The sequence below is a fragment of the Humulus lupulus genome, chromosome 8, assembly GCF_963169125.1.
Source record: "Humulus lupulus chromosome 8, drHumLupu1.1, whole genome shotgun sequence".
Taxonomy (NCBI): Eukaryota; Viridiplantae; Streptophyta; class Magnoliopsida; order Rosales; family Cannabaceae; genus Humulus; species Humulus lupulus.
The window spans coordinates 21,677,432-21,704,776 of record NC_084800.1 but is presented as its reverse complement, the minus strand read 5'-3'; the positions used below and the strand labels follow the sequence as shown (position 1 = coordinate 21,704,776).

At 39.4% G+C, this 27,345-nt stretch overlaps 1 non-coding gene and 1 pseudogene across 1 annotated transcript; one reads left to right on the top strand and one right to left on the bottom strand.

The window, feature by feature from the left end:
* Positions 1 to 764: 764 nt before the first annotated feature.
* On the bottom strand, positions 765 to 871 carry LOC133798903 (small nucleolar RNA R71). The gene has a single exon (XR_009876119.1). It is a non-coding gene; the product is annotated as a small nucleolar RNA R71 (small nucleolar RNA).
* Positions 872 to 4,103: 3,232 nt separating this feature from the next.
* Positions 4,104 to 27,345, top strand: part of LOC133795129 (uncharacterized) — a 130,292-nt pseudogene continuing 107,050 nt past the window's right edge.

Below are 27,345 nucleotides of genomic sequence, written 5' to 3'. Positions count from 1 at the left end.
ACGATACTTGGTTTTACTATTTTATTACAAGTTTGCGACTGTGTGCACTTGCATAGCAAAATTATCGCAACAAGTTTTTGGCGCCGTTGCCGGGGACTGAAAATTATCAATATCAGTCTAATTAATTTTTATTCTAATTTGATTTTAATTTCTCTCGTTTCTAATCTGTTTAGTTGCTTAATTTGTCTATCTCAGGTGAATTTTGGTATATGCGTGGCAGAAAAGGAAAAGCCACACTTGTTCCTCTGAATCCCGAGATCGAAAAGTCTTGCAATCAAATCAGAAAGAATAAGAGAGAGACCCAGAATTCTGTGAAGATGGCACAGAATGATGGGGATGGCAGGAATGGTCTAAATCCAGGAGTTTTCCAAGGGGTTCAGGCTCAGACCAACGCTGAGAGGAGTCTGAGAGATTATGTGCTACCCACTCTGACGGGAGTACAAAATAGTATATGCCCACCAACTGTAGAGGCCAACAACTTCGAAATAAAGCCTGCTATTTTACAAATGGTGCAGTCCTCTGTGCAATTCAATGGGTTGCCCTCTGAAGATCCTCACACCCATTTGTCCAACTTTCTGGAGTTGTGTGGAACCTTCAAATATAATGGGGTGAGTGATGACGCAATCAAGCTTAGGCTCTTCCCATTTTCTCTAAGGGACAGAGCTAAAAGTTGGCTGAATTCTCTTCAGCCAAACTCCATTGTCACTTGGCAAGATCTAGCTCAGAAGTTTTTGTCCAAATTCTTCCCTCCGTCCAAAGCTGCTAAATTAAGGGGAGAGATAAATAACTTTTGCCAGAATGACGGAGAGTCATTATATGAGGCGTGGGAACGGTTTAAGGAACTCCTTAGAAGATGTCCTCATCATGGCATTGAACAGTGGATGCTAGTACAGAACTTCTACAATGGTTTATGTCCGACAACCAGAACCATTATAGATGCTGCAGCGGGTGGCACTTTTATGAGCAAGAGCGCAACTGGCGCTTATGAGCTGCTGGAGGACATGGCTACAAACAACCATCAGTGGTCTGAGGAAAGATCATCAGGAGTCAGAAAGGTAGCTGGGGTGCATGAGCTAGATGCAATCACTGCCTTAACAGCGCAAGTAGCCTCTTTGACCAAGCAGTTGCAACAGAGTAGTGTGTCTGCTAATGCGGTTCAGATGGCAGTGATATGTGAAATGTGTGGTGGTGCTCATTCTGTCGATCAGTGCCCTATCTGTATGAATAACACCCCCATGGATCATGCTCAAGTTCAGGCGGTGGGAAATTTTCAGAGGCCACTCAATAATCCATTCTCCAACAACTACAATCCTGGGTGGCGAAATCATCCCAATTTTTTGTGGAAGAATAATCAAGGCCAACAACCTCAGTTTCAGGGTCAATTTCAGAATAACATGCCTCAGTCACCTATGAATTAAGCTTCGTCATCAATGCAGCCTAGGCCTCAACAATCAATGCCTCAACCTGAGAGACCTAATGAACTGCAAGCAGCCCTGTTGACTCTTACTAACACTCAGACTCAATTTATGACTGAGACAAGATCCTCCATTCGAAACCTTGAGACACAGGTTGGGCAGTTGGCAAATATGCTCAATAACAGACCCCAGGGAAACTTGCCAAGTAATACTGAAGTCAACCCCAAGGAGCAAGTTCAAGCAATCACTTTGCGGAGTGGGAAGCAAACAGAGCAACCTAGACCTCCACAGGCAGTGGTTCAGAAAAAAGAGATGGGTGCACAGTCTGATTCAGAAAGGGTTACTGAAGACCATCAGAAGTCAGAACAGAGTCCCCCAGTTGTCATTGAGCAGCCAGTTAGAGTTCCATACCCTCAGAGGCTTAGAAAGACTACCCTTGATAAACAGTTTTCTAAGTTTCTTGAGGTGTTTAAAAAGCTGCACATAAACATTCCTTTTGCGGAGGCCTTGGAGCAGATGCCCAGTTATGTTAAGTTTATGAAGGAGATTCTGTCAAAGAAAAGGAGAATGGAGGACTATGAGACTGTAGCACTCACTGAAGAGTGCAGCGCTATTTTACAAAGGAAGTTACCCCAAAAGCTGAGAGATCCGGGGAGTTTCACCATACCTTGCACCATTGGCAAGTTTGAATGTAAGCACGCCTTATGTGATCTGGGGGCAAGTATCAATTTGATGCCCTTATCTGTGTTTAAAAGACTTGGTTTGGGGGAGGCAAAACCAACAACTGTAACTTTACAGCTCGCAGACCGATCGTTAACACATCCACGAGGTATTATTGAGGATGTTCTTGTGAAAGTGGATAAGTTCATATTTCCCGCTGACTTTATTGTTCTGGACATGGAGGAGGACACAGATGTTCCTATTATTCTTGGTAGACCATTTTTAGCCACAGGCCAAGCTCTTATTGATGTTCAAAAAGGAGAGCTTAAGCTGAGAGTTCAAGGAGATGAGGTGGTCTTTAATGTCTTCAAGTCTATGAAGTATCAGGTGGCTAGTGACAGTTGCTTTAGTGTGGATATGATAGAAAAGGCAGTCTCCAAGAGAAGGATGAGCAGTGATGCCTTAGAGGCAGTATTATTGGGTGATGAGGGCGATGATGATGAGGACGCTGAGATCAGAGAATGTGTAAACTGGATCAACTCTTTCTTACCATATTGGAAAAAGTTCCAAGAATTAGCGGATGCGACTGATAAACCGCTAACCTCCATTCAGCAGCCACCACCGTTGGAATTAAAGGTCCTCCCAGATCACTTGCAATATGCTTATTTGGGAGAGAATGAAACTTTGCCGGTCATTGTGTCAGCTGACCTGTCAAAGGTAGAATTGGAGAAACTGTTGAGGGTTCTAAGGGAGCATAAATTGGCCATTGGGTGGACATTGGCAAATATTAGAGGAATAAGCCCAGCGACAGTGATGCATAAAATTTTATTGGAGGAGAATAGCAAGCCATCCATAGAGGCCCAGAGAAGACTCAATCCAGCCATGAAGGATGTAGTATTGGATCAGATTCTTAAATGGTTGGATGTTGGGGTGATCTACCCAATTTCTGATAGTGCATGGGTGAGCCCTGTGCAAGTGGTACCTAAGAAGGGTGGAATGACTGTGGTGAAAAATGAGAACAATGAACTCATTCCAACAAGGACTGTAACGGGGTGGCGGATTTGTATAGACTACCGCAAGCTCAATAAGGCAACAAGGAAGGATCATTTTCCTTTGCCTTTTCTTGATCAGATGCTTGACAGATTGGCAGGCCACAGCTACTACTGTTTCTTGGATGGGTATTCTGGGTATCATCAGATCGCTATTGCACCAGAGGATCAAGAGAAAACAACCTTCACATGTCCTTATGGCACATTTGCTTTCAGGAGAATGCCATTTGGACTATGCAATGCCCCTGCAACATTTCAACGGTGCATGATGGCCATATTTTCAGACATGGTAGACCGGTGTATTGAGATTTTCATGGATGACTTCTCTGTTTTTGGCTCATCATTCGACCTCTGTTTGGGTAATTTAAAGAACGTGCTGCGTCGTTGTGAGATGGCTAATCTGGTGTTGAATTGGGAGAAATGCCATTTTATGGTGAAAGAGGGGATTGTCCTTGGCCATAAAATTTCAAGTGAGGGAATTGAGGTAGATAGAGCGAAAATTTCTACCATTGAAAGGCTGCCTCCACCAGTTTCAGTCAAAGGAGTTAGAAGTTTTCTTGGTCACGCTGGGTTCTATCGAAGATTCATCAAAGATTTCTCAAAGGTGTCTAAGCCTCTCTCGAATCTGCTTATGGATGGAGTTGTCTTTGATTTTAATGACGAATGTTTGAGGGCGTTCAATTTCTTGAAAGAAAAGCTTATTTCTGCTCCAATTGTGATAGCTCCGAGATGGGAATTGCCTTTTGAGTTGATGTGTGATGCCAGTGATTACGCAGTGGGGGCAGTTCTGGGACAGCAGATTGATAAGGTATTCAGGTCTATTTACTATGCTAGTCGGACTCTAAATGATGCTCAGCTTAATTATGCCACTACAGAAAAAGAGTTGCTAGCTATTGTGTTTGCTTGCGATAAATTCAGACCATATCTGATTGGTAACAAGGTGATTGTCTACACTGATCACTCTGCCATTAAATACTTGATGTCAAAGAAAGATGCCAAGCCCCGCTTGATTAGATGGATTTTGTTGCTTCAAGAATTTGACATGGAGATTCGTGACAAGAAGGGCAGCGAGAATGTGGTAGCTGATCATCTCTCTAGACTTGAGGTGGAGGAGACTGAAAATAAGAAAGCAGTGCAAATCAATGATCATTTTCCTGATGAGCAGTTGTTTGGGGTAAGTGAGACTTTAGCTGTCCCGTGGTTTGCAGACATAGTGAATTTTTTGGTTGCAAAAATTGTGCCTTCTGAAATGTCAAAGCAGCAATTAAAGAAATTCTTTTATGAGGTGAAACACTACTATTGGGAGGAACCTATTCTCTATAGGCACTGTGTTGATCAGATTATCAGAAGGTGCGTTCCTGAAGAAGAGACGCAGTCCATTCTTAATCACTGTCATACTCAACAATGCGGAGGGCATTTTGGTGCATCAAGAACGGCGGCTAAGGTATTACAAAGTGGTTTCTATTGGCCTTCATTATTCAAGGATGCAAATGTGTTTGTCAAGGCCTGTGATAGATGTCAGAGAACTAGCAATATCTCGAGGAGAAACGAAATGCCTCTACAAGGGATTCTTGAGGTGGAAATGTTTGACGTATGGGGCATCGATTTCATGGGGCCTTTTCCACCGTCTTACAACAATGAATATATTCTCTTGGCAGTGGACTATGTATCCAAATGGGTGGAGGCTGCAGCAACTAGAGCCAATGACGGTAAAACTGTGCTTAATTTTCTGCATAAACATATTTTTACTAGATTTGGCACTCCCCGAGCTCTGATCAGTGATGAAGGGAAACACTTTGTGAATAAGCAACTGGATGCACTGCTGGCTCGTTATGGAGTTTATCACCGAAAAGCTTTGCCTTATCATCCTCAATCAAATGGGCAAGCTGAAGTTTCGAACAGAGAAATCAAGAGCAACCTTGAGAAGACTGTTGACAGTTCGCGGAAAAATTGGTCGAAAAAGTTAGATGATGCGATTTGGGCATACAGAACTGCATTCAAAACACCAATAGGCATGTCTCCTTATAGGTTGGTGTTTGGTAAAGCGTGTCATCTACCAGTTGAATTGGAGCATAGGGCATTTTGGGCTATGAAAAAGTTAAATTATGATTGGAGTGCCGCTAGTGAAAGAAGACTGTTGCAACTGAATGAACTTGACGAGTTCAGAAATGAGGCTTATGAGAATGCTAAGATTTATAAAGAAAGAACAAAGGCTTGGCATGACAAGAACTTAATCAGAAGGGAGTTCCAACCAGGGCAGCAGGTACTTCTGTTCAATTCAAGACTTCGACTGTTTCCTGGCAAATTGAAGTCAAGATGGTCCGGACCATTCACTGTAGTTCAAGTTTTTCCTTATGGTTCTGTAGAAGTTCGGGGCAACTCAGGTGATTCATTTAAAGTCAATGGCCAGAGATTGAAGCCCTACTTGGGTGGTAGTTTTGATCAAGCGAAGTCTATCCTCCTTCTGAAGCCTCTCTGAAGAGGGTTCCGCGTCCGGCTAAATGACGTTAACGACAGCGCTTGTAGGAGGCACCCTATATTTTACTTGTTATTTTTTATACTTTTGTATTTGTAAACAATGGATATTTGGTTTATTTTTGGACTTTTAGAATCGTGAAAAACGTGAAAAATGAAAAAATTTTAAAAAATCAAAAAAATCAAAAAAATTAAAAATTCCTTAAGGGCCGCGGCATAGCCCTATGATGCCGCGGCATTGGGGGGTTCCAAAGGCTCACGGATTTGGCATAGATGAGGAGGGCCGCGGCATTGATCCCAAGTTTTCCCAGAATCACAAGGCGGGCCGCGGCATACGTCTGAGAGGGCCACGGCATTCCAGTGTGGAAATTTGATGCGGGCCGCGGCATAGTCAAGGTAATGCCGCGGCCCTAGTCCGAAAATTGGGATAAAAAGCCCTAAATCAGCCATTATCCCATTCATTCACTCTCACAATCTTACTCACACTCAAAACTTCTTTTCTCTCTAATTTTGTTTGAGACTTCCATCAGTCAAGGAGACCACAAGAAGGATTTTTGTGCCATTCAAGTAAGTGTATCTTCTCTAATCTAATACTTTTGATTAGAGATTAGATTGCATTGTGGTGTTGTGGATTGTTCTTTGTTGTTCTTGTGAGAAGATTAAGGGTTTTGCCAATTTTTGATTGTGGGAATTATTGTTAAAGGCTATTGATTGTGGGCATTATTGTTAAAGGCTATTGATTGTGGGAATTAGTGTTTGGGGTGTTGATTGTGGTAATTAGTAAGTTTGGGGGGGAGTGACACCAAAAAGGAAAGTATACTCAAGTTCTTGAGAGCATATTTGGGGGTTTAGTTGGTTATTTTTGAAAGATATTATGGGTCCTAAGCGAAATCCCCCTAGAGGTACCTCCTCCAAGAAAGCATCCTCATCACGCACTCAACCACCACCAACACCACCTGCCCCAGCTGAGTATGACACGAATATTTTTGTGAGTAAGGATGCTGCCGAGTTGTTTAAAAAGATTTATAAAAGATCGGTGGTAAGGGAAAGGGGGTTTGACTTTGATGAGGCCCCTGCTGTACAGCACCCTGGTTATGAACTTATAAAAGCTGAAATAGTGCGTCGAAGATGGAATTTGTTTTGTGACTCGAACCATGTGGATTCAGCCAACTGCTCTATTATATATGAATTTTTCGCCAATTTCTCCTATCAAGATGCAGAGCAGAATAATTTTGTCAGAGGCAAATTGGTGCCTACATCAGCCTATGCATTCAACCAATTACTGGGTCTTCCCTCTTTTTCTGCACAAGAGGATGAATACTAGCAGTTAGCCCATTTCGAGGAGCCAGACTATGATGCGGTGGCTGAGGTCTTAAGTATGGAAGGGGCACGTTTCAGTTATCATAATGGGAGGCCCAAAGAGTTGTTCAGGTGGCAGCTAAACCCAATTGCGAAGGCGTGGTTTTATTTTGTGTGTGCACGTTTACTGCCGACGTCTCACCTGTCTTCTGTTGATCGAGAGCGTTGTTTGTTAGTGTACGCTATCATGACTCAAAAGAAGGTCGATGTGGGCCGCATTATTCGATATAGCATACGCAACATCAGTCGATTCAACACTACCGCTGGTGTCGCCCATGGTACCTTCCTTTCGACTTTATGTAGCACTTATGAGGTACCAACCTTTTCCAGCGATCTAGTCCGGAGGCCAATGGGGGCCATCAATCAGACCTTGTTTACGGCCTTTCCTCCAGCCTGTCTTACGCAGCCTGACTCTACTCAGCCAAATAAGCGCAGCCGGGCTGATGAAACAGGGGGCCCTGATCGCGCTGAGGAGGAGGAAGTAGAAGAAGCGGGTCCCAGCAACCCACATGAAAATTTGGCAATTGGAGGACCGATTGACGAGCACACGCAGAGTACGCATGCTCGATTGGACTACATTATTCAACAAAATCAATATTTAATCCAATCGCAGCAGGCGCAAAATCAGCACTATAATGACTTTATGGTGCAACAAAATGAATATGGCCGGGCTCATATTGAGGAGTTGAATACTTTGGTCACGAGGTGGACTATGAGTTCAGCCGATGAGAATTATTTCACTCCACCGCCACAGTACACTCCATATCAGTGGCCACCTCCACCACCTCCACCGCCATACTGATGTGGCGTCAGGTAAGTTCTCTTCCTTTGTTCTTTTTCTTTATCACATTGGGGACAATGTGCGTCTTAAGTTTGGGGGGGAGCTTATTTTGTTTTATTTTTGTTTTCTGCGTTGTTTAGTTTAGTTTAGTTTTCTGTAGTGTAAAAGTTAAACCATCATTCTTGTCTGTACTTGCTTTGTCTTTGCTCGTGAAAAGGAAATTGAATTCAACTGTGTGCTTGGTTCAATTGTTTTAGAGTTGAATTTAAAAAGTTCTGTGGGAAATTTTTAATATGTTTTGAAAAGATAACATTTTGGATTGTATTATATGTGTTTGACTAGGGTTGGTGGAATGACAATTTGAATCTAATAGAACTTGCATTATTTGGCTTTTGAGGCGAAATTCTTGATGACATGTGTTTAGAAAAGTGATTTAGGCAATTTTTTTTTGGATCGATTGTGCCTTTCAAGCCGACCTTGAGTTAATTATCCTTAGTTACCCTTTTGAGCCTTGAATTTGGTTTTTGTTCTTGATCATACTATTTGAGCCTAAATTTCTTAACTTCTTTATTTTTGTTTTCCTTTCCTTTTGTTATCATAAGCATATAATCTGTGGGAAAGAAGAAGGAAAAATAGTAAGAGGTTGTTATGATTGGAATACAGTATGATTGTACAAAAAGAAGAGAGAGAGAAGTCTTTGAGAAAAAAAAAAAAGAATAATATCACTTTGTCACACTCCTTGATCATATTTATATATAGAAAATAATAAGTTTGGGGGAGTGTGATTTGAAAAAAAAAAAAAAAAAAAAAGAAGTGATAAGTCTAGAAAAAGAAAAGAAGAAAATAATGAAAAGTGTTGTCATCTCTCTCTCTAATTGTATAAAAGGGTGATTTTGGGTGTGGTAAAGAAAAATTTGGTTGGTTTTAAGGTTTTATGCTTATGGTAACGATTGAGCTTAAATGAGAATTTCATCTACCCTTACCTAAGCCTAACACTATAACCTGTGAAAGTCCTGTTGATTTCAAAACATGTGTTGTTGACATTAGTGGAGAAGGTCGAGTAATGCAAGCATATTGTAGATTTGGTTTGTGGAATTATCTGGAATGAGTTGAGCATATATGATAGAATGCAAGTGTTGTAGTCATTTTCATGATATATTATTGATTTTCCTAATTGAACTGTATAAGTTGGACTTTGAGGCAATTGAGCTGAAATTCTGGTTATAAATATTGCAATTGAGATTTCATGAGTGTTGGCAAAGCAGTGTAGATGGTAATGATGGTTTAGCTTGTTCGTTTTTGTGTTTGTTTCTTTTTGTTAGTGTAACTTGGTCTTTACTCGAGGGCGAGTAAAGGTTAAGTTTGGGGGAGTTTGATGAGTCTAGTTTTTATGATGTTTTGGTGATGTTTTTAGTAGTCTTTTATTTTGTTTTTCTTTGTTTTAGCGCGGGTTTACGCTTTGTTTGGTTGTTTTTGTGAATATCAGGAAGAATTGAGCATGTGGAAGGAAATGCCAAAGAAATGGAAGAAATAATCGAGTTTTTCATCATATTTTGATCAAGAATGGTTCTCAACACAATTTGGAAGTGTTGGTGAAATTTTGGGATGAAAACTTGAAGAATTGAAGAATTCCTTAAGAGCCACGGCTTGATCAAAGTAGGGCCGCGGCTAGGGGGAGAAACAGAAGCATGGTTTTTGAGGACATCTTCGGGCCGCGGCATGGCTAGGTAGAGCCGCGGCATGGATGGGCATTCTGCCCAGAAGACAATGATGCGGGCCGCGGCATGGTTTCAGAGAGCCGCGGCATTGAAAGGATAGTCTGCCCAGAAATTTTGACACGGGCCGCAGCATAGTGTATGTAGAGCCGCGGCCCGCCTCTCTAAAATCTAAAAAATCCTAGGTTTTAAAGGACGAAAAAGAAGAGAGAAGGACGTACGGACGAAGGGAGGAGTTCTGGTGTTGAAGGCTCAAGCTTAGAGTATTTTTACATGTTTTTCTTCTTGATGTTATCTTTAAATTCTGTTGTGATTAGCACTATGACTATGAACTAATTTTCTGTTTAGGATGTTCAATTGAATCACTTGAATTTCTATTATGACCTAATGCAATTTTAATTTCCTCTTCTTCAATCTTCTTCAATTCCTTATAACCTGTCCTTATAGATTGATTATTGATTGGCCATCTTTAGTCATATATATATATGTTTTTAAGTCAAAATCTGAGAAGTGAGATTTAATTATGCTGTGGTTATATTGGACATAATTCTAATTTAGAACGAAAGTATCTGAATTAATTGTGTAACTGTTATTAAGTTGTGGAATTTAATGCTACCTTTGTGGTTCAATTTACCATAGAAATATAGGAAATTGTCACCTAGGTTGAGTTTATAATTCATAGAATGATTATAGGCTGCTGTCTCAACTTGTTAATTGAATTAGGTAAAAATAAGAAGAATTCATACTTGGCATTAGGGAATAATAGGAAGGATAGTTGATGAGATTGAATATCCTAATTGTTTCTCAGTGATTGAATTAAGAGTTTTTACTATTAGTTATTATGCTATTTAATTGTCGATTATTATTTCTGCACTTTATCGGTTCTTTTGCTGTATTTTACAAAAATCAAGAAGTTTTAATTCATCAAATAGAACAAGAGATTAATTGACTGGTAATTGATAATTCAGTCCTTGAGGACGATACTTGGTTTTACTATTTTATTACAAGTTTGCGACTGTGTGCACTTGCATAGCAAAATTATCGCAACATTATCCTTCCCACTAAATAGGTTTTCCATGATATCCTCATCCCACACTCTCCCCCAAATCTTCATTAAACAAGCCACTTTCTTATCCTCAATAGCAAGATGGCTTGTGTTCACATAAAGGTTTTGGTCATCCGACAACCATGGTTATTTGAGAATGTTCACTTCTACTATCGACCCTGTGCTTCTCTACACCCCTACCTTCACTAAGATTTGGGCCTCCCACATGCTTCTCCAAATAAAACTGGGATTATTCCCCATGTTAGGAAATAAAGATATAGTAGGGGTAGGCCTGGTCATTTGTTCTAACCGTTTGTGTACACCTTTGTCATACCATCATTGGCAAGTTATAGGGACCACCTTTTCTGTTATAACATTCACATTTATTTGTTATGATTTTTTGTACATTCTGAGTGTGCGTGTGAGGTGAGGGAATGAAGGTCTGGAATATTCTGTACAATGTATAATGTACCATATATAAATATCAATGCATTACACCAACTATCATTGAGTTGAGTTTTACATTTTCTTGAGCAGTATATTTTTTAAGTTGTAGTCAAGAGCAAGGTTTTGGCGATAGCCATGTCGACCGGAGGAGACCAAACACCACCAGCAAGTGGCAGCTCTGCAGTAGCTGGAAGCACCGGCGCTCAACCGCAAACGACCATGACTGCTCAGGCTCAGCCTCCGAACAATGTTGTGCCTCAGTTTGGGAGCACCTTAAACCAGCCATTTTCCCTCAAACTCGACAGCAAGAATTTTAGTTTTTGGAAAACCATGGTGTCGGCTATAGTTCAAGGTCACAAACTCGACGGCTACTTGAAAGGCACAAGAACGAAACCACCAGAATTCATCTTGACAACCCCCTGCTGGTGACGATGGAGAAAACACGGAGCAACAAGTAAACCCAGATTTCGAACAGTGGATTGTGAACGATCAACTCTTGCTAGGTTGGCTTTACGGCTCAATGACGAAAGGGATTGCAGGTGAAGTTATGGGATGCAACTCTTCTGCTTCCCTATGGCGTGCACTCAAGGCGTTATATGGAGCACACTCCAAGTCGAAGATGGAAGAATTTCAAACAAAAATCCAAACAGCTCGAAAGGGTTCCCTCACCATGCCTGACTATCTCAGACAAAAACGACAATGGGATGACGTACTCGCCCTTGCAGGTGATTCTTACCCTGAATCTCAGCCTATTACTAACGTGTTATCTGGCCTTGATGTAGACTACCTGTCTATTATCGTTCTTATCGAAGCTAGACAGTCCACAACATGGCAAGAACTTCAGGATATCCTCTTGAGTTACGATTCCAAGATGGAGCGCCTCAATGCATTATCTGGTTTAACAAAACTCCTTAATGGCTTGACTAATCCTACAGCTAACCTAGCAACCAAGCCTAACATTCCAAGAACAGGTCATGGAACTGGTTCAAACCCCTATGGTGGCAACAACAAAGGCGGACATGGATGGTTCGAGGAGGTATGAGCAATGGTTCGAAACCAACTTGCCAAGTCTGTGGCAAGTATGATCATTTAGCAGCATATTGTTATAATAGGTTTGATGAAACCTACATGGGCTCAGTATCAGGGAGCAACAACAATCAAGACAAGAGCTCACAGAATCCTTCAACATTTGTGGCCACACCTGATATGCTGGCCCATGACGCTTGGTATGCAGACAGTGGTGCTAGCAACCACATCATTACTGGAGCTGGAAAAATGAAGTCTAAGATGAAGTATAATTGTAACGCCCTAAACTTTAGGGATCGTTATGGTGTGCCTTTTAAACAGTGCTAAACTCGCTAATTAAGTCACTTGGCCATAATCGTGTAACTAAGTATGATTAGCGGTTTAGGGATTAAAATTTTTGGTTAAGATATAATGTTTCACTAAAAAGTTTACTGTATACATTGGGATCCCAAAAATTAAATTTAAAGGTTAATTACAAGAAAATATTTACAACCAGCCGATCTAAGCGGCAAAATAGGGTTTAACCCTAGTTCCTCTTTCAACCCTCGGTCATGGCGGTCGAGCAGCCGCATATGTACACATCGTCACCTAAGCTCTCAAACTCAAGGATGGTCTAGCTTTCTTTTGCCTTTACCTGCACCACATAGCACCCGTGAGCCGAAGCCCAGCAAGAAAACTCAATATGCTCATGAACAGTAATATCATGTCACAAAATCATATCTAGCATGCCTAACAATTATAGCTGTATTCAAGCATGCAAATAAATTCAGATAATGATGGGGTATCCAGGATAAGAAATCCTGCCCTCCTGATTGGATGACTATCAAGTCAACCCTAATTAGATGAGTGATTTAACACTGGTGGTTCCGTTAACCATAATGAGTGACTGACAAGCAAGTCACCAGGGCTCAGCACCCACAGCCATGCGAATGATGATCATTATGATCATATAGAGCTTATAGCCCTAAACAGATGAGTGAATCTCACTTTGAGGTTCTGTTTAACCATAATGAGTGACTGACAAGCAAGTCACTACGGGGCTCAGCACCCATAGCAATGTGACAAAACAGTCACCTAGGCTTTCTGGCAATGTCTCTAATAAGATGAGTGACTGACGAACAAGTCACTACGGGGCTCGGCACCCACAGTCATGTGACGAAGTAGTCACCTAGGCTCAGCACCCATATCCAAGTGACTAAACAGTCACTTGGACCTTCTGGCCTTGGCTCCAATCAAATGAGTGACTGTTGGGTAAGTCACTCGGGCTCAACACCCATAGCCATGTGACTAAACAATCACTGGGGCTCTCTGGCCCTGGATCTAAGTGACTAGCCTTAGGCTAGACAAGCGCTTTTAGTTTTCATCGAACTTGAGGTCGGTCCGGCATTAATGCTCATTTGAGTCATTCAATGCAGATATCGATTAGATCTAATCTTTGTCGGCTTGCGTTAAACACGCTAAGACCGTTCTTGACTTATTAGTCAATACCAAGTGACCGGTGCTCAGTACTACTACCGAACTTGACTAATGAGTCACAACTTCACTGTTAATACTAACACCATCGCCAATTCTGACTATTTAGTCAGTGCCACACACAAGTAAGCAATGCTACCAAGCATATATCATATGTCAAATATCTAAATGTAGGGCATTCAACATGCTTACTTAATAGTTGCTAGCATAATTATGATCATGCACAAACACAGAGACTCAAGCTCTGATCAATCTCATATTAAACATTTATGGCATGCCCTAACCATATGTTTCTCGTTCATCACATGCATCACACACTGGGTGTAGTTTTCTTACCTTTGGTCCAAGCATAGGTTACCAATAAACGAGCCACAAGCACCATCCTGATTCCAAGCCTCTAGTGATAACCTAGTCATAACTATAATATAAAACCTCATCATAATGAGTAATAAAAGGTTCCCAGACCAAGACCTAGCCTCCGGGACGTCGAATCTCACTAAACCAGGTAGTAGGAACGATCCCGAGGCCTAAGGTTTGAGCTCCCATAATCAAAACACCATTTTGGCCACAAATGGCCTCAAGCACTGTGGCCCTCAGCCATGACAGAGGCGCCAGCCTCAGGCACCTGCACCAAGCGCCGCGGCCCCCAGGCCCTTCAGCTCCACCGCCCACCTGCACCAAGCTCGAGCCGCGGCCCCACCTCGAAACCTAGCCAAAACAACATTTTCTCCTTTTTAAAACCTTCCAAAAACCTACCCAAACATCTCCAAATTCCAAAATCAAAGTTCCCAAACATCCTAATCATCCAAAACCATTAAAACCCGAGTCTCAAATCATCCAAAAACTCATCAAAACACAAAATCCAATTTAAGCTTAAAAACTTAGAATTTAAAAATTGGATTACCTCCAGTTATGACATTTCCCAACTAAATCCTCCGACTAATAAGTTTCTAATCTTCCCTAGAATCGTTATGTGATGGACCCAAAACAGATATGTTTTAAATATTTATAACTCGCAAGCGCACGAATCGTATATGAAATATAGTGTTCGTGTAAGCACGAGATCGAACCCAAAGGAGTTGTCTAAAGTCGAAAAGAAAACTATTTTAAATCAAAATTAATAAATTCTAACCTAGCTCCAAAGATTGATGAAAATTTGTAACAATAAAAATAAAATAAAAGACAATAATAAAGAAATTAAAGACAATATATAAAAATAAATTAAAATAGAAATCAAGATGGTAAAATAAAAATTATTAAGATAATAGAATCCACAAAATATAAGTTCAATAATATTTACAAGTACATTGATTCCCAAGTTTTAGTGATAGTTAAAATAAATCAAACTATCATTTTCCAAATAGATTTATAATTTTAAGCACAAATTACTTCTAAAAAGATAAAAAAAAATTTCACTTTTCAAAAAGTTATAATTTCAAAGCATTTAGTGTAAATCAATCTAATGAAATAACAAATAAATCAATTAACATTATTTATAAGGCAAAACATAATATTTTTGTTCTAAGCATGGATGTGTACAATTTAATGACACATCTTACACAAAGAATATTATGTTTTTGCACTAATGAAGAACAAAGTGTAAATATGTGCTAACAATCCAAAATACATGATATTTAAGATGAAAGAAGATATTTGAAGAAGAAAATTCCATAAACTTTGTTGCACAAAATGGGAAATCAACATACAAAATAAATATTATCTAGTTACATATTGTTTCATCACCACCTTAATAATCTTAAAAAGATTATAAACTCATAACTAGAATAGCAAATACAAACTAAAAATTACAAACATAAATAGGAAAATTTGGAGGATGAACCCCCAAATTTTTCCTCTAAAAATACATAGAAAATAACCAAAAAGAAGAAGAAGATGAAGAGAATATAGAGGTTTTGAAATGTGTAGAATTTTTTGTATGGTAATCTCTTCCCCAAAATTGACACCAAACTCCCTTATTTATAGCCAAAAAAGGGATTAAAATAATCAATTTAAATTAATTAAATTGATTAAATTAATTTAATTAATTATAATATGGCAAATAGGGGTAAATTATAGGGTGTAATAATGATGTTTTGGGGTAAAATGTGTAGAAAGTGGGGTAAAAATGTTGTATTTTTAACAAATGGGACAAGGGTACATTGTTGGGCTCAAGGTTGGCAGATGGTTCAGTTGGGCAGAGGCCCGAATGCGCTAGGTGAAGGCTGCTTTGGTGGCTGGCGTGCTGAAGGCAGGAGGCTTCGGTTGGTGCAAACGGGCCCAGGTGGCTTGAACGTGAAGGGCTGGAGTTGTGGTGTGCTAGGCGATTGACAGCTGGCTGGGTGATGTTGGTGAAGGAGCTTTGGCTGGGTGGTGGAAGGAAACCGTGGGGTGCTGAAGCTGAAATTGGGCCTGGGCAGGTGGGCTTTGGGCCTAGTGCTGGAGGTACCATTTTCTTTGCCTTTCTCTCAAAAATGCCACTTCTTTCTTTGATTTCCTTTAAAAAAAAATGCAAATTAATTTCTATAAAATAGTATAAATTAACTTCAAATAAAATATTTTCAAAATACAAATACATCTCATTAATTTAAAGAAAATATTAATTTAAACTTAATTTGTTTTGACACTTAAGTTGAATAAATATGCATTTATTTTTACCACTAAACACACAACAATAATTCAAATAATTAAACTACAACATTTTACAACAAAATAACTATAAAAATACACAAAAATGCATAAAATTAAAATAAACCTAATAAATTCAAAATTACTTTAAAACTTAATAAATCAATTAAAAACTCAAGAATTAAGCAACAATTAGCACATAAAAAGTGGTAAAATAACTCTATTTTGTAGAGTTATCATTATGTCTCGATCCTCGCTTTAATCCGAGTCCTAGAACTCAAGTTTCCTTCGAAAATGCGATCAGGAGACGAAAATGGAACTTTGAGGTAGAGAGAACATTTTGAACGTTCTTTTTATTATTATATTATTTCGTATAATATAATATTAGATTAAATAATGTGACCAAATGTGATTTGTCACACCTTGTAACATATTATTGAGAGACACAAAATTTGACACATGTGTGCCCAAATGTGACATATTTTGGAGTTACAAAATCAGTTACTATTGTTTTGTTCTTGCATTTTTCTCTATTTCTTTTCTTCTTATTTTCATATTCTATTTACTTGTAACTTTTGTTTATAGTTGTAATCTTCTTTTCTTTTGTTTCAAACACCTTTCCTTTACTTGTAATAGTTTGTTTAGAGTTATATATTTCGCCATTCTCTTCTTCTCCTTCTTCCTCTTCCTTTCTTTGTTTGTTTGTATTTTTCAGTTATAGAGTTGTAACACTCTTTTTAATCAATCATTATTTATTTGTAATATATTGCATAGAGTTGTATTATCTTACATTTTCCATTGAGGCAATAACATATATTCTCTAACAATCAAAAGTTTATCCCTTTTTTGTTTCAATGGAAGGGGAGACCATCAAGATCATGAACCAAGACCTAGTGAGGTTGGATAGGTTTGATGGATCCAATTTCACTAGGTGGCAAGACAAGGTGAAATTCCTTTTAACAACACTCAAGATAGCCTACATCCTTGAGTCATCCTTGGCACCTCTAGCCGAGCCATCCGACAAAGATACTCCCGAGGAAGTGGAGAAAAGAAGGAAGAGAGAAGAGGACAACCTTCTTTGTAGGGGTCATATCCTTAATGCCCTATCTGATAGGCTATATGACCTCTATACCAATACCAAATCCGCGAAGGAGATTTGGGATGCCTTGGAGAGTAAGTACAAGGCCGAGGAAGAAGGTATAAGAAATTTCTTAATTTCTCAATATTTTGAATTTTCTTTCATTGATGGGAAAATTCTTTTACCTCAAATTCATGAGTTACAAGTGATTGTAAACAAGTTGAAAGTTCTCAAGATTGATCTTCCCGAAGGCCTTCCAAGTTGGTGCAATAGTGGCAAAATTACCACCAACTTTGAGGAGCTATAGGAAAAGAATCCTCCATAAGAATGAGGATTACACTTTGGAAGAGATCCAAAAACACATTAGAATTGGAGAGGAATCGAGAATAAAAGACAAGGGTGTGAGTGAGTCTAAAGATGAGACTTCCAAGGCCAGTGCAGTTTCACACAAGCATCCAAAGGGCAACAACAACAACAAAAAGGGTAGTGGGAACCCTTTAGGTCCAAAGAAAGATCATGGACAATTCAAAGACGTGAGAGGTCATTGTTTTGTTTGTGGAAAACCCGGGCACTATGCTAGAGTATGTAGGTACCGAAAGGACCCACATGAGAATGAGGTAAATGCTATAGAAAAGGAAGAAGATATCCTAGCATGATTACCATGTTTATGTGCCTTGTTAGGAAAATTGTTATTTTGTAATAAAGCTTGTACTCTTGAAAGCTATCAATAAAATTAAAGTATTATTCTATGATAATTCTTTATTTTGCTATGAGACATTAACAAAGTTTCAAAATGAACTTTTTAAAATAATAGGTAAGTGTGTAGACCTATTATTTCATAATGTGATTATTTGTTTGAGAAATTCTCACATTATACTTGTGTTCACATTTTATTTTGTGAAATGTATAAAAATAAAGCAACCAAGTGAAAGTTACTTTCAAATAAGTGTACCTTGCTTTAGCAAGTAAAAAAATCAAGATAAACCTTGAGGTTTTATCTTGAGAGTTTATCATGTGGCATAGAGGACTCATGATGAATTTTGAGAATCATAGGTCTAGATTTATCTTAGAGGATAAATGACTTAATAGAAATGAAGAGATTTCTATTTTAAAGTGATATTTTATTATCACTATGTGATAAATGTGGGGGTGATGCTCCAAAAGTTAATCAATTTATTTTGTTGATAATAATTGATTAATTTGGTCATCCTATCAAATATGTGATTTGGAATTTCACATTCTAAATCACATTGGCTATATGTGTATAGAATGAACAAATCTAGACATGTTTGGTGTTTAAAGCTATTATTTTGTAAAATTTTGATTCAAGAAGGAATCAATTTAAAACATAAAGGAGAATTCTATAAACAAATAGGTTTCTAGAATTAATATTCAAATGTTTATCTTGGATATTAAAATTATAAAATAGTGAGGGTGTTGACTATGGTCAAAATCACTATTTTAAAGGGGTAACTATTTTAATCAAACTATGGTTAGCAACAAAGTTTGAATAAAATAATGAGAGTGTCTAAGTATGCATACATGAGAAAAGAAATGATTCAAATGGAATCATTTCTACATCTCAAGGGATGGGACTTAGACTCTCTAAAGAGATTCACGGTTGATGGTAACCTATCTTAATACTAGTAACCAAACTAGTATTAGGTTCAATAGGTAATAACAAGTCAATCAAGTGAATAAGTAGTGGTACTCAAATTTTGTCCCGTCTAAGATATGAGTACTAGAGTGTTACCAAAATGAGGGTTAAAACCGAAAGGTTTTTTAATAGAACTCAGTCTTGAAAAGACAAGTATTTTAGGGTAACAAAATAATGTAAGAGTTCTACCTATATTGTAACGCCCCAACTCCAGGGACCGTTACGGTGCACATTGCAAACAGTGCTAAACTCGCTAATCGAGTCATTTGGTCATAAACGTGTAACTAAGTATGATTAGCGGTTTAGGGATTAAAAATTTAGTTAAGATATAACGTTTCACTAGAACGTTTACTGTATACATTGGGATCCCAAAAATATAATTTAGAGGTCTATTACAACAAAATAATTACAACCAGCCGATCTAAGCGGCAAAACAAGGTTTAGCCCTGGTTCCTTTCCTTCAAACCTCGGCCGTGACAGTCGAGCAGCTACATATGTACACATCGTCACCTAAGCTCTCCAACTCAAGGATGGTCCAGCTTTCTTTTGCCTTTACCTGCACCACATAGCACCCGTGAGCCGAAGCCCAGCAAGAAAACACAACATTGCATATAAATATTATCAAATGATTATCATTATAATCACACAGAGTTTATAGCTCTTAAACAGATGGGTGAATATCACTTGAGGTTCTAGTAAACCATACTGGGTGACTGACAAGCATGTCACTAATTTAAACAGAAGAGTGGCTACTAGGTAAGCCACTAGCCTTAAACAGACAAGAGACTGATAGGTAAGTCTCTAACTTTAAACAGAAGAGTGCCTGCTAGGTAAGCCACTAGCCTTAAACAGACAAGAGACTGATAGGTAAGTCTCTAACTTTAAATAGAAGAGTGGCTGCTAGGTAAGCCACTAGCCTTACAGATGAGTGACGGATAGGTAAGTCACATAAGCGCTTATAGTATTCATCGAACTTGAGGTCGGTCCGGCATTAATGCTCTTTGAGTCATTCAATGCAGATATCGATTAGATCTAATCTTTATTGGATTGCGTTGAACACGCTAAGGCCGTCCTGAGTCAGCACCGTGTGACCAGTGCCCAGTACCACTACTGAAACTTACTAATGAGTCACAGCTTCACAGTTGATACTAACACCTTTGCCAATTCTGACTAATGAGTTAGTACCATGCACAAGTAAGCATTGCTACCAAACATATGTCATATGTTGAATATTCAAACGTAGGGCATTCAGCATGCTTACTTAACAGTTGCTAGCACAATTATGACCATGCACAAACACAGAGACTCAAGCTCTGATCAATCCTATAGTCAATACTCATGGCATGCCCTAATCACATGTTTCTCGTGCATCACATGCATCACACTTAATCATCCAGCATGCCTCAATAATAACCATATGCAAGTGAGAAAGATTACCAAGCATTCATTATGCTATCAATGTTTACATTTAAACATCCAACATGCATCAAGAATAACCATGCATGTCACATATGGGGTGCAATTTTCTTACCTTTGATTCGAGCTATAATGAATAAAAGAATGACCCTTGAGAACGATCTGACTTTGAGTCCTTTAGCGGTTACCTAACCATAACCAAATAAGGGACACCATCAATAAAATGAACAACATAGGTTCCCAAACCAATATCTAGCCTCCGGGACATCAATCCAAACTAATCCAAGTAGTAGGGACAATCCCGAGGCCTAAAATTATATTCCCGGGGCCAAAACACTCAAACGGGCTCAACCCTACTCAAGAGCCGCGGCCCTGGCACCTTGTGCCACGGCCCCCAGCCATTCCTGAAGCAAGGATCGCGGCGCCCAGCAAGCACAAAACCGCCCACCTGCTTCTTCGAGCTAGGGTCGCGGCGCCCAACCCAGAACACGCCCAAACTCGATTTTAAACTTCCCAAATCCTCCAAAAACATGCCTAAACATTACCAAATCATCAAATCAAAGTTCCCAAGCTTCCCAATGGTCCAAAACCATCAAAACCCAAGGTTCAAACGAACTAAAAACTCAACAATTCACAAAATCCAATTCAAAGCTTAGAAACTCTAAAAACTCAAAACTTAAACTTAGATTACCTTCAATTGAGTTGTTTTCCGTCAAATCCGTCGGTTAAGATGCTTCTAATCTTTCCTAGGATCAATATGCCTCGATTCTCGCTTGATTCTGACTCCTAGAACTCGGGATTTCTTCAAAAAGGCTTCGAACGATAAAATGAGCTAACGAAGGAGAGAGGAAATGTTTTCTAACGTACGGTTCTATCTGACAAGCTACTTCAAGCTTAAGTAACCTCAAATAAAACCTAGTGCTCGGGGTCCCAAAAACACCCACGAGGATATTGTAGTCAAAACTTCCAGAATTTCCTCCTGATCTCAAATACTCCCAATTTATCATTAAATAAACATTCTTATTACCCAATAATTGACACTGTTATGACAAAACCGCTAATCCATTATATATGACCGTCTCATGACAAATAGCTCAAATATATCTCCATAATGATGGAATCTCATTCATGAATCACAAAATGCACCTAAATACACAATTATGCTCTAAACGGCCCAAATTGCCAAAACAGTTTAATAAACGAATGTGGACCCACATGCATGTATATATCATCATATTATAAGATAATTCACATAAACATGCATATATTCATTTAATGGAATAATTAAACAAGTATGGCCCTCCTGACCTACTAATCCAGCCATTAAACCGCATTAGGGATTTCGGGGCATTACAACTATCCCCTCCTTACAGAAATTTCATCCTCGAAATTTATCTAAACTGCCGGAATAAGAATTCCGCAAAACTGATTCCAGTTTCCCAGGTCACTTCCTCGACCTTATTGTTTCTGCAACATACCTTGACTCAAGGTATCACTTTGTTCCTCGGGACCTTATTCTTTCTGTCTCACATCTGGACTGGCTATTCCTTTCAAGATAACTTAGCCTCAATCCCCCGATTCTCACCAATGCAAAGGTTTCTATAGAGAGTGATTATTTAATCAAGTGGGGGAATATTATGTTTTAATATAATGTTTGATTGATTAAATAAGTGCTACAAAAAGTGATTATTTAATCTAGTGAGGGAATGTTATATTATTTCGTATTATATAATATTATATTAAATAATGTGACAAAATATAATTTGTCACACAAATGTGATTTGTCACACCTTGTAACATATTATTGAGAGTCACAAAATTGGACACATGTGTGTGCCCAAATGTGACATATTTTGGAGTTACAAATTTATAACTCCCAAATATTACCCAATAATGTGTATATTATATGTTACACATTTGAGATTGAATTTCATAAAGCCATAATGAAATATGGCTGTTGGAGACATGTTTTTAACTCCCAATAGGTGTTTGGAGGTTACAAAATCATGTGGGAAAGGATTTGGGACGTTTTAGAACGATTTGGAAAATGACAATTTTTGTGCTGAAACTAGGCTGTGTTGGAATGATTTAGTGTCAGTATGTTTCTTGAATGAAGATACCGTGAGATCAATGATGAAAGAAAATGAAAGAAGACTGGGTTGAGTTAAAAATGATACTGTTTTAAGTGGACAACGTTCCAGCTGTTGTTGATTTCACGTCCGTCTTTAGTTTGTAGCTTGTATGCTCCATGTCCGACTACCTTTGTGATCAGGTAGGGACCTTCCCATGTCGGGGCGAGCTTACCTGCTCCCGCTTTCTTAGTGTTCTGGAACACCCTTCGTAGTACCCAATCTCCCACTTTGGATGTCCGAGCGCGAATGTTCTTATTGTAATGTCTGACTATGCCTTGTTGATAGGCCGAGACTCTTAAGAGTGCTTTGTCCCTTCTTTCGTCGATGGTGTCGAGTTCATGGCACATGTTTTCCCAATTTTCTTCGTCCGTCGTCAGCTCATATCTGGCTGTCGGAACTTCACTCTCAGTAGGGATGACTGCCTCCATCCCGTAGGCTAATGAGAATGGTGTTTCCCCCGTCACAATTCTGGTTGTGGTTCGATAGGACCATAGGACTCCCGACAACTCGTCAGCCATCTTCCCTTAGCTTTTTCGAGGCGCTTCTTGATGTTTTTCATGATAGTCTTGTTGGATGACTCTACTTGTCCATTTTCTTGGGGATACCTTGGTGTGAAGAAGCTGAGCTTGATGTTCCAGAATTTGCAGAAGTCTTGGAAGTCGAAACTGATGAATTGAGAGCCATTGTCCGTCACGATTTCTTTTGGTACTCCATACCTGCAGATCATATTCTTCCAAATGAAGCCCTTTACTTCTTTGTCTCGGACTTGGTGGAATGAGTCTGCTTCGATCCACTTGCTAAAGTAGTCAGTCACTGCAAGCATGTATATCTTTTGTCCTGGTGCGGTTGGAAGCCTGCCTACAATGTCCATCCCCCATTTCATGAATGGCCAAGGGGATGTGATGGAGATTAAACGCTCTGGAGGTTGGTGGGATATTTGGGCGAACCGTTGGCACTTGTCGCATCGTCTTGCATAGTCGGAGGAATCGGCTCGCATGGTTGGCTAGTAGTAGCCTTGTGTTAGGGCACGGTGCGCCAAGCTTTGTCCTCCAGAGTGGTTGCCGCACTCTCCTTCATGCAACTCAGCCAGTACGTACTTGGCCTCTGCAGGGTCAATGCATCTCAAATATGGACCAGAAAATGAACGTTTATAAAGTTTACCATGTATAATAGTGAAGCGGGTTGATTGAGCCTTGACCCGATATGCTTCATTCTTATCTTCGGGAAGTATGTCCTGCCCCAAGTACTCGACTATTGGAGTCATCCATGTTTGATTGTTGAAGATGTCACTAACTTGCTCTTCTTCATCTTTCCAGACAGCTGCCCATTGGAGATATACTACAGGTATTGTCTTAGGGTCGGTTGTCTGGATGGAGGATCCAAGGTTTGCTAATGCATCCGCATGATTGTTCTCCCCTCTTGGCACTTGGTTGATAGTAAACTCGTCGAAGACCGACTGCAACTTTTTAATCTTGTTGAGGTAGGCTGTCATCTTGTTATCCCGAGCTTGGTAGCTACCATGCATTTGGTTGACTATCAACTGAGAATCACTGAAGACCACGATCCTTTTGACTCCCATTTCCTTGGCTAGTTCGAGTACAACTATCATTGCTTCGTATTCGGCTTCATTGTTGGTAGCTTTGAACCCGCATCGGACTGCTTGTTCGATTACGTCACCTTGGGGTGAAGTCAGGACGAGTCCGAGTCCACTTCCTCTAGTGTTACTTGAGCCGTCTACTTGCAACTTCCAAATTTCGGCTGACTATCCCTTGGTCAGACAGCAAAGCTCTTTTTTTGCCTGCACATGTATGTTAGGTGTAAAATCTGCAATGAAGTCAGCTAATACCTGAGATTTGAGGGAAGTCCGTGGCTTATATGTTACTTCGTACTCGCTGGAAAATACACCTTGAGGCTTGATTATTCCAGAAAGCATTTCCAAAAATTTGTGAGAGATCCCTTAGTGCTTGAGTTAGGGGGAAATAAGCTTTTGGACAAAGGTTTTAAACCGTGTTCAAGTTGGTGATCCCCAACCCTCTTCACTTAGGTTGTGTAAGTGAGAGTTTACTATTGTTTTGTTCTTGCATTTTTCTCTATTTATTTTCTTCTTATTTTCATTTTCTATTTACTTGTAACTTTTGTTTAGAGTTGCAATCTTCTTTTCTTTTGTTTCAAACACATTTCCTTTACTTGTAATCTTTTGTTTAGAGTTGTATCTTTCACCATTCTTTTATTCTCCTTCTTCCTCTTCCTTTCTTTGTTTGTTTGTATTTTTCAATTATAGAGTTGTAACACTCTTTTTAATCAATCATTATTTATTTGTAATATATTGCATAGAGTTGTATTATCTTACCTTTTCCATTGAGGCAATAACATATATTATCTAACATTTATTTCTTAAGAGGTTACTTCGAGCTTAAGTAACCTCAAACAAAACCTAACACTCAGGGTCCCGAAAACGTCCACGGGGGCAAAATAGTCAAAACTTCCAGAATTTCCCCCTGATCTTACTAACTCACAACTTATCATCAAATATTTATTCCTATTACCCAATATCCTGGTAATGCACTAAATACCCCTTGACTCACTCCGAGTCAAGTATAAATCCCGTTGTGACTTTCCCACTAGCTTACTGTAACGCCCTGGTTACCCCAGAACCGTTACGGTGAACTGGAAATTTGACCCGCTACCCAAGTCCTTTGGTTAAAAACGTGTTCTAAGTGTTATTAACAAGCTAAGGTTAAAAACAACAAAAAGGAAAGGATATGTATTATTTAATACATAAAACTGTTCATGGGCCCACAAGAACATTTACAAGTTATTTACAACTCAAAAGGTCATTACTGTTTCAAAATTACAACCCGCCGACCTAAGCAGCAAAAATAGGGTAAACCCCCTAGTTCCTCTGAGAACTCCTTGGCCGTGGTGGTCAAGCGACCACATATGTACACATCACCACCTAAGCTCTCCACTCAAGGCTGGGTGAGCTTTTCTTTCCCTTTACATGCACCACATAGCACCCATGAGCCAAAGCCCAGCAAGAAAACACAGTATTGAATATAAACATTATCAAATGATTATCATTATAATCACACAGAGCTTATAGCTCTTAAACAGATGAATGAATATCACTTGAGGTTCTAGAAAACCATATTGGGTGACTGACAAGCAAGTCACTAATTTAAATAGAAAAGTGGCTGCTAGGTAAGCCACTAGCCTTAAATAGACGAGAGACTGAAAGGTAAGTCTCTAACTTAACAGATGAGTGACTGATAGGTAAGTCACACAAGCGCTTATAATATTCATCGAACTTGAGGTCGGTCCGGCATTAATGCTCTTTTAGTCATCCAATGCAGATATCGATTAGATCTAATCTTTATTGGCTTGCGTTGAACACGCTAAGGCCGTCCTGACTTATGAGTCAGCACCGTGTGACCAATGCTCAGTACCACTGCCGAACCTGACTAATGAGTCACAGCTTCACAGTTGATGCCGACACCTTTGCCAAATCTAACTAATGAGTCAGTACCATGCACAAGTGAGCAAGATTTTCTAAGCATTCAATAATCAATCCATGTCCACATTTACACAATCAACATGCCTCAAGAATAACCATGCATGTCACATATGGGGTGCAGTTTTCTTACCTTTGATTCGAGCTAGAATGAATAGAAGAACAACCCTTGAGAACAGTCTAGCTTTTCGTCCTTTAGCGGTCACCTAATCATAACAAATTATAGGATACCATCAATAAAATGATCAACATAGGTTCTCAAACCAATATCTAGCCTCCGGGACATCAATCCAAACTAATCCAAGTAGTAGGAACGATCCCGAGGCCTAAAACCATGTTCCCGGGGCCAAAACACTCAAACGGGCTCAACCCTGCTCAAGGGCTGCGGCCCTGGCACCTTGGGCCGCGGCGCCCAGCAGGCACAAACTCAGCCACCTGCTTCTTCAAGCTAGGGCCGCGGCACCCCAAGAACAGGGCCACGACGCCCAACCTAGAACATGCCCAAACTTGTTCTCCAACATCCCAAAGCCTCCAAAATCATGCCTAAACATTACCAAATCATCAAATCAAAGTTCCCAAGCTTCCCAATGCTCCAAAACCATCAAAACCCAAGGTTCAATCGAACCAAAAACTCAACAATTCACAAAAGCCAATCCAAAGCTTAGAAACTCTAAAAACTCAAAACTTTAAACTTAGATTACCTTTGATTGGGTTGTTTCTCGTCAGATCCTTCGGTCAAGAAGCTTTTAATATTTCCTAGGATCGCTATGCCTCGATCCTCGCCTGATTCCAACTCCTAGAACTCAAGATATCTTTGAAAACGCTTCGAACGGTGAAAATGAGCTAACGGGGAAGAACGAGAGGTTTTCTAACGTACGTTCTATCTGACAAGCTACTTCAAGCTTAAGTAACCTCAAATAAAACCTAGTGCTCATGGTCCCAAAAACACTCCCGGGAATATTATAGTCAAAACTTCCAGAATTTCTTCCTGATCTCAATAATTCCCAATTTATCATCAAATAAACATTCTTATTACCCAATAATTGACCCCGTTATGACAAAACCGCTAATTCATTATATAGGACCTTCTCATGCCGAATAGCTCGAATATATCTCCATAATAATGGAATCTCATTCACAAATTACATTATGCACCCAAACACACAAATTTACCCTCAATGGGCCAAATTATCAAAAAATCATAATATTCAAATGTGGACCCACATGCATGCATATAACATAATATAATAATATAATTCACATAAACATGCACATAATCATTTAATGGCATAATTAAACAGTTATGGCCCTCCCGGCCTACTAATCCTGCCACTAAACCACATCGGAGAATTCGGGGCATTACACTTACCTCCTAGGATCGTCTCGTGCTGAGTAACCCTAGCATAACCAAATAATAAATAAGCACCACACATATACCACATGTATGCCAAATATGCCCGAAATGGCCAAAATATGAAAAT